Genomic DNA, 9,467 nt, shown 5'->3' with positions numbered 1-9,467 from the left:
ACCCCATATATGATTATTTAAATGCCCTTTATTTGTTTTGTCCAAAACAGAGGACAAACATTGTTCAAACATGCATGAAAATGGTACAGATGGATTCCTTGAATTTTTTTGATAATTTTTCATATATAACTTATTTCAATCTGACTTATAGATTATTTTCTATGATTTTTTGAAGTTTTCGACATTTTCTAAAAATAAATAAATCAAATAGATTTATTTAAAATCCAGCAAAGCATTACTGCGTCAGCCTGACGTCAGAATGACGTCATCAGGTCAACAGCGTCAGCCCAGGTCAAACCTGACGCTGGGACCCACTGGTCAGTGACTAGCCTAATTAACAGAGACTGTTAGTGCTAATTAAATCCTAACTAAAAGTGTCAGTGGGGCATGGGCCCACATGTCAGTGGCAGTGAGGTGGTAATTAGGTGGGGGGGTTAATCCTAACGACAGACACGTCGGCAGTCGCCGGAGTTTCGCCGGCGGCGAGCAAAACGACGGCGGCGCGGCTCGGGAATGCGCTACGGGCGGTGGTTTGGCGCGCTGGGGGCACTAGGGAGGAGCTCTGGCTCCCGCGCATCCAGCGGAGGCAGCAGCAGGTCACGGGGTGCCCGGAGTCGACGACGGCGAGCTCCAAGGCGACGGCCGGAGTTTGGGCGAGATGCGAGTGAGAGCTAGGGGGCACGGGAGGGCGAGCTGGGGCGTGCTGCGGGCTCGTGGGGAGGCACTGAGCGCAGTGGTGTGCTCGAGTGCGAGCTCCAGCAGCCATAGCCATGGCGGCGACATAGCCGGCGGCGAAGAGCTCTCGGGCTCGTTACGAGCGGCGGCTAGAGAGGGAGGTAGAGTACGGGGAGAGGGGGAAACGATGGCGGAGCTCACAGCGCATCCGATGGAATCGTCAGAGAGCTCGGGGACGCGCTGGTGACGGCGAATCGACGACGGCGACGCTCGGTGCAGGAGGTTGAAGATGATGTTGAGGGCGTCGCTTCGGGGATCTCCTGGTGGCGTGAGTCGGTGAGGAGGTTGGCGACGAGGTGCAGGAGCTCGGGAACAGCTTGGGGCATCGTTGGGACGGTGGTGGTCGCGGCAAATTGCGTCGGCGACGACGAGCTCCGCTCGGGCGCGTGCGGGAAGAGAGCAGAGGAGGGAGGGCGCTCGAGGGAGAGAGGGGAAAGTGATAGGGGACCGAGGAGGGTCGTGTGGCGATGCTAGAAGGGCCGAGGCGTCGCGGTGGAAGCAGGAGGTGGCCGGGCGTGCGCCGGCGCGCGGCGAGCACGCGCCCTGCGTCCGACTGGCGCGGGGTGGAAGACGCCTCTGCCCCTGGTGGGCTGGGCTGTCTTACCGGGCCGCCAGCTGGCCAGGTAAGTGGGCTGCCAGGTAAGTTCTGTTCTGTTTAAAATTTTTGTTCTGTTTTCTTTTATTGAATCATTTTGCCACTGATTCATATTCAAAAGAATTTCAAAACAGTGACAAAACCCTTTGAGTAATTTTATGTTGCTAGATGGACTTTTCCAACAGCACATAAAACATTTCAAAAGTTAATTGAAAATATATCCCATATATTATGAATATAATTCCAAATTCAAATACAATAATGATTTAAATTCAGTGCCAAAATAATTCCTTAAAAATGTTCAATATTTTTGGTTTGGATATAAACCCTTGCCAAAATTATCAAACATTAATGAAGGCCATTTTGGTTTCACTGAATGCAAGCTTAAGGGTTCTTGCCCCTTTTTTATTTAAGTTTTTGAGGCTTCCACTTTCCTCAATTCAAGTTTCAGAAATTTAGACATGATGCAGGATGCTTATGAACTAATTGCAATCAAATTCTAGGGCTGTGACAACTCACCCCCACTAAACAAGAATCTCGGCCCGAGATTCGAGACGTGAGGTAAGAAGGAGGGGGGCACAAAACTATCGCAGTCTTCTCGATCCAACTGCCCTTCCCGAGGATGTTCATTCATTGCATCACCTTGATCTCGACGTCTTGCTTTGAGAACTGCATCCAACATGACAACGAGTAGAAAGGGATAATTTAAGAGGAATCGACCTTCCTGAGGTTCGAGCAACTTAGGATCATCTTAATGATCACAAGAACAACTCATGGAATGAGACATAGTAACTTCTCTGGAGCTGAGAGGCAAAACACACATCGAGAGAGATGGAAGGTAATAGATGACAAGGGTTCAAATTGGTAGGCAACAATTCCACGCTGGAATAGGATGGTGCATGGTTTCAAGGTAGCGAGGAGATTGATTGCCATGATTCCACAACGGGGCACCTTAGGGGAGGTGACTCGTAAAATTATTACCTTAAGTGGCAAAAAGAATTACTTTTGATACAAAGATCGTTGAAACTCTTTATACCAGCCTAAGGCAATCACATTCGATCATTGGAAGGGGTTCGAAAGAATGGCATACTCCGACTAGGATGGATGATGTGGACTACCTTGTTGAAGACAACGCAATGGATGATTTTTGCTTATCATCGGAAATGGATGGGGCCTATGGTAAGTCCACTTTTGAAGATGATCATGAACAACAACTACTGAGGTGCAAGTTGGGAACAAAATGCAAATGTTGGGAATGATTCTGGTAACTGGGGAAGAACTCAACAGTCGAGAGTGAGTCCACTGTTTGAAAAGGTTATAACATAACCTAGGAAACTGGAAGCAAATCCCAGTCAACGCCAACGGTAAAACCTAGTGCTTGTGCGTGCTCTCAAGAACTCGAGCATCTCCATATTCATTAAGGTTTTACCAATATCCGTGTCAAGGATCCTGGCAACACAACATACCACCATGATGAACGGTGATGGATGATGCGGATACAAGGGAAGATAACACCTTCTCAGACTTCCCCTTAGCGAGGCTAAGGAAACAGAATCTGGATGATCGACCGAGAGACATTTAGCACTCCACCTCTAATGTTCTCCTTGATGTGCTAGCTTAATCCATTCATAGATATGGTTTGATATCTAGAACATCAAGTAAAAGGTCGGACTTCGGAAGCTCAAGAATCCATAAGGAATAACTACGGAGGCAGATCCTGCGAGATCCTTATGGGGAGGTGACTAACTTCTTCAACCAGGATACTACAATAGTAGGCCTTCCGGTTAGGTGTGTTGGCCAACATCAACCTTGTCGGGACCTACACCATAGATTCTTGGAATAGTTCCAACCATCATATCTGCCTGAGATTCAGATCTGGTTGATGTCAGGATATTCCAGACTCATCAAGTCTAGAAATAAAAATGAAAGTTTGCAACACAATTCGACGAGATGACGTTGCGAGATTCTCGGGAAATGAACTACGATAGCAAGCTCCAAAACATGAGCTGGTTCTGTTACAAACCTGTGAACATGCTATCCAAGACAAGCATGACCACGTAGTAGTCTTATGATAAAACACTACCGAGTTCAGGTGGGGAACCCTCATCGAGGATATCGAAGTCTTGTGCATTACCATGGATTAGCACTTAACTCCTTTTCCTAGAACCAATCAGTCAGTGTCTTGGTGTGCTAGGGATACGTATAGAATGAAGATGATCAGTCTATCAGACCATAGAATACTTCGCATGTACATGACTGACTTGGGACGATTCCAAAGGAAGCAAAAACAATCTTTCTCGAATTCACGGCGGCAACTTGCACCTAATGCACATGAACTTGGAGAAAGTCACTTCTTACACCAAACATGTATTTCATGAACGGAACATGAAGATAATGCTTACAAAAGTTTCCAACACTAACTTAGATGTTCAACATGAATCATGGACAGGATTAAAATGAGGTCAATGGGCCTAACAACAATTCATCCAGGTTTCCATATAAATGGAAATCCATAATTATGTGAACTAGGTGATAGCATTGGTCAGACCCAAAAGATATAATGGTGTATGCTCGAGAAAACAACCACGGGTAAGACAACATTACGACCATCTTTGGTTCCGATTTGACTTGATGATAGCCCATACTCAAGTTAAAGTTTTGACGAGACAATAGATCCAACAACTGATCACGAGAACCAATTGGTGAAGATATCATCTTTCTTCAACACACACACAACACAAAGATATCCCTTCAGAAAGAACCAAATTTGGCAAAGCTTTTAATCTTCCAACTCTCCAAGTTGTTGTTTAGCTTAACCAACTAGCTCAGGGGTATCCAACACAGATTCTTGGAGAAGGGGTGGTTTATTAAAAAACCAACTTGATGACAAACTCAACATATCGGTCAGGGGACGACCTGGTGATACTTCCGTGAAGATATCCGGAAAATCATGAACCACCGATATGTTACTAAGCTCGAGAAAAATCTTGCTTTTCAGGGCAAGACGATGTGATCAAGAGGGTGATGGATTGACACAATCCTATCTCACTGATCGAGGAGTGCACCAGGGAAAATGGACTAGGTCGCACGATAAATCTTATGATGATGATTCAATAACCAACACGCTAAGAATGAAGTTATTGTCCTTAAACTACCCAGCAACGGAGTTGCTAGGAGTATTGATTTCACACATCACAGTACACTTGTCGGCACTCCGGTTACAAGAACACGGAACCGAGGAATGAACAATGATGGCAAGAAGTATCACTGCGTCAAGAATTCATAAGAGGTGGTGCAATTCTCATGACAATCATGACATAAGGAGGCAACACTCCAAGGTAGAACAGAACAAAAGCTGGATTGGCATTTCGATCTGCGGAATACAACTGCTTTGACCCAATCTTAGGAATGGATGAGGTACTGGAGTTTGTTTCTCCTAGTCATTCTGGAATAGAATGGCTTGACGGACCACAAGAGTAATAAGCATCGATAACACGAATGCACACATACCCTTGGCTATCAACTGATAGAGGATGGTCGGAATACAAATGAAGAGGGACAACTCAAGAGGACATATATCTTTCTGAGTTGTGGATGCATAGATTAATATGTCGAACCAAGTTCAACAGGTTTCTTCCAGATAACCCATGCAGGAAGGTAGAACTGGCGGAATCACAATTATAAATGCAGAACTCCTCAAGAGTACTCTGATTGTGAGCTTTTGGTTCAACAAACTTCTGCCATAAGTGGTTCATAGTATTTGGAAGAAGGAAATACCATGGACCTCGAGGACTGATGCAAAGGTTACTAATAACCTAAAGGAACGAGCAAACACTATCAACATGAAGTAAGTAGGGTGAATCTCGGGTTCAAAAACCCAGGAATAGAATACCTACTACTAAGTAACATCACGGGATGCTTTCAAGAAAGGTGGCCAGATTCATCACACTGGAAACACAAAACATGGATAGATTATTAGGTGGTCCTCTAAGACACCTAGGTCATAATAATAGCTCCAACATATATGTCGAGGCAACAGAGTACCTCAACTCACCGATTAGTGTGCTTAATCTGGCCCAAAAGGACAACGGGAACACGGAGGAAAGATTTGCAAATGCATCAGACTATTTAGAAACCTGGGATGACTCGGACAGCATAACGGCCGTAAATGCTCAAAAAGATTTGAGACATCCTGCAAAATGGTGGCATAACCACTCAATACACAATATCAAGGTTCTGAGGCCAGCTATGAACATATGGAAGTAGTAGGAACTGAACTGAGGCTTGAACTCAACAATCCTAGGCAACTACGGTTTAGTAACACGTCATCCTGAGAGATAGAAGAGAAGCCTAGTTCTTAACCCCTGTAGAAGAGAAGAGGTTGACTCAGATCAGAAGGCCATGAGGTATAAGGAGTAAAAAGAGCCTTACGTTCCCTTCCACAATCAATTCCCTTATATAACTAAAGCATTTCTAGACACGACTTCGACCAGAATAGCTTGGTAATCCTACAGGCAGTCGGGCTCTGATACCAAAGCTGTCAGGACCCCGATCCTAAGTCACACCGATCTAGCATGTAACACATCATATCACTTTGCGGCCTCACGCACGGTATTTCCATGGGTGCCACCTTACCTGGCCCGGGACCGTTTGCGCCTTTTGGCTCACGTATATGATAGTGTCGCTAGCATCCATATGACAGAGAACCCGGGCCGACATGGCTAGTCGTGAACCCAAAGCGACACTAACCCATGGGGACAGGCATACATGTATCACATCGAGCATGTCGGTCAGCAGCGTGTGAATCCGGGCTGTAGCACTGGGCTAACAGGACTCCGGGAACCCGGGCTGTAGCAGGCTAGGCAGGACTCCGGATGTCACCGCGTGACATTTCCCCGGAGGGACAGACACAGGAACAAAGTGAAACACATGCCGGCCAGTCAAGTGTCCTGAGCAGTAGTGCTGGGCTAGCAGGACTCCGGTGAACCGGGCTGTAGCGGACTACTATCGCTCAGAAAGCACTAGACTACATTTCCCCATATGATAGGCTGCCAAGGATAAACAACTAGATTGTCGGATCCCACTCATAGCAAGCATTTCAATCATACACACAATATGCCCGATATGAGTACATACAACATGGCATCACAACAAGACTCTACGACTCAAGTATTTATTCATTAGGCTCCGAGGAGCGAGATATCACAAACATGGGTCTCATGACCCAGCAGTCATAGCATACAATGCAAAGCACATGCGGAAGCTTAACATGTCTGAGTACAGACAACTACAAATGAAGAAGGCTGAGAAGCCTGACTATCTACCAGATCCTGCCGAGGGCACAAGATCGTAGCTGAGGTAACAAGCTAAACGTCGAAGTCCACGCGGAACTACAAGCGAGACTGTCGTCTCTCTGCAAAAACATAAAATAGGCAAACGTGAGTACAAATGTACCCAGCAAGACTTACATCAGAACTATCTACATATGCATCGGTATCAACAAAGGGGGTGGTGGAGTTTAACTGCAGCAAGCCAGCTTGACTCAGTGGCTAACCTGAACTACGACTGCAAGTAACTCTTTTGAGGTGGCGCACACGAGTCCACAAATTCACCATACCAATACACCACTATGGATCCGCTCCCGTCTCCCTGCGAGAATGCCATCCATAGCACTCACGCTTATCTTGCGCATTTTAGAGTATCCACTTTCACTTGTCTATGAACTGTACAAGGGGTCCAAGTTTCCATATCCGAGGAATCCGGCTATTCGAATAGATAATGATAACCCTGCAGGGGTGTACTTCTTCACACACCGCTCTCGCCACTTATCGCCCTGTACACGTCATGTACCTCGGCAACCTTCAAGCGGAAGCTGGGCGAGGGAGTCGGCCACGACCTGACTAACCAACAAGTCTCTCGTCCAGGTTTATCGCCTATTTGGGTTCCATCCGCAAGGAGATCCGGCCGGGGTGTCGCTCACGGCCCCAAACGATGTGTGCAGGGTTCCCAAGCCCACCATCCGGGTGCGACTTGGTACACCGTGCCACTGTGCCTAGTCTGTCCCAAGCACACCTGTACCGGGTACCACTTGGTAGACTACTAACACTACCTACAAACACCAGAAACTAGTTGCAACTCCTGGACAGAGATCAGGTTGATTAATAAGTCGAGAGGGCTTGGAGCGCCGGAGCCCAATGTGTGGTAGTAACTGTTCATGGATCACAAACACAGAACTCAGTTCCTGAGGACGGTTTCAATGAGACAACCCACTATGTACTCCTACATGGCCTCTCACTGCTACCTTTACCAAATCGGGTTCACACACTTAGCTCTCAACAGTAGGACATGTTCACCATATTCCAATTCAGTCCCGATGAATCAGACCCGACTCAACTCTAAAAAGTAGCAGGCACGACAAATAAGCATGAATGAGTAGGCACATCAGGGCTCAAACAACTCCTACTCATGCTAGTGGGTTTCATCTATTTACTGTGGCAATGACAGGTCATGCAGAGGAAAGGGGTTCAACTACCGCAGCATGTAACAGTTGAAACGTTGTTGTCCTAATGCAGTAAAAGAGAGCAGGAGCGAGAGAGTGGGATTTTATCGGAATGAAAAAGGGGGTTTTGCTTGCCTGGCACTTCTGAAGATAATATAGCTCTTCATCGGTGTCATCGATCACATCGTCGGAAACATCGTCGACTGAGAGGGGACGGTTACCGGCAAACAGAGAAGGACACAATCAATGCAATGCAACAATATGATGCATGATCATGACATGGCAATATGCTGTGATTTGAGCTAATGCATCTAGCTATGATTTAAATGAAGTTGGTTTGAGTACAAGATTCAAATTCCAACCCATATATGATTATTTAAATGCCCTTTATTTGTTTTGTCCAAAACAGAGGACAACATTGTTCAAACATGCATGAAAATGGTACAGATGGATTCCTTGAATTTTTTGATAATTTTTCATATATAACTTATTTCAATCTGACTTATAGATTATTTTCTATGATTTTTTGAAGTTTTCGACATTTTCTAAAAATAAATAAATCAAATAGATTTATTTAAAATCCAGAAAAAGCATTACTGCGTCAGCCTGACGTCAGAATGACGTCATCAGGTCAACAGCGTCAGCCCAGGTCAAACCTGACGCTGGGACCCACTGGTCAGTGACTAGCCTAATTAACAGAGACTGTTAGTGCTAATTAAATCCTAACTAAAAGTGTCAGTGGGGCATGGGCCCACATGTCAGTGGCAGTGAGGTGGTAATTAGGTGGGGGGGTTAATCCTAACGACAGACACGTCGGCAGTCGCCGGAGTTTCGCCGGCGGCGAGCAAAACGACGGCGGCGCGGCTCGGGAATGCGCTACGGGCGGTGGTTTGGCGCGCTGGGGGCACTAGGGAGGAGCTCTGGCTCCCGCGCATCCAGCGGAGGCAGCAGCAGGTCACGGGGTGCCCGGAGTCGACGACGGCGAGCTCCAAGGCGACGGCCGGAGTTTGGGCGAGATGCGAGTGAGAGCTAGGGGGCACGGGAGGGCGAGCTGGGGCGTGCTGCGGGCTCGTGGGGAGGCACTGAGCGCAGTGGTGTGCTCGAGTGCGAGCTCCAGCAGCCGTAGCCATGGCGGCGACATAGCCGGCGGCGAAGAGCTCTCGGGCTCGTTACGAGCGGCGGCTAGAGAGGGAGGTAGAGTACGGGGAGAGGGGGAAACGATGGCGGAGCTCACAGCGCATCCGATGGAATCGTCAGAGAGCTCGGGGACGCGCTGGTGACGGCGAATCGACGACGGCGACGCTCGGTGCAGGAGGTTGAAGATGATGTTGAGGGCGTCGCTTCGGGGCTCTCCTGGTGGCATGAGTCGGTGAGGAGGTTGGCGACGAGGTGCAGGAGCTCGGGAACAGCTCGGGGCATCGTCGGGACGGCGGTGGTCGCGGCAAATTGCGTCAGCGGCGATGAGCTCCGCTCGGGCGCGTGCGGGAAGAGAGCAGAGGAGGGAGGGCGCTCGAGGGAGAGAGGGGAAAGTGACAGGGGACCGAGGAGGGTCGCGTGGCGATGCTAGAAGGGCCGAGGCGTCGCGGTGGAAGCAGGAGGTGGCCGGGCATGCGCCGGCGCGTGGCGAGCACGCGCCCT

This window comes from Triticum urartu, chromosome 1, assembly GCF_003073215.2.
Source record: "Triticum urartu cultivar G1812 chromosome 1, Tu2.1, whole genome shotgun sequence".
In the NCBI taxonomy this organism is placed as follows: Eukaryota; Viridiplantae; Streptophyta; class Magnoliopsida; order Poales; family Poaceae; genus Triticum; species Triticum urartu.
The sequence above is the reverse complement of the archived record's forward strand: the minus strand, read 5'-3'. Positions refer to the sequence as shown.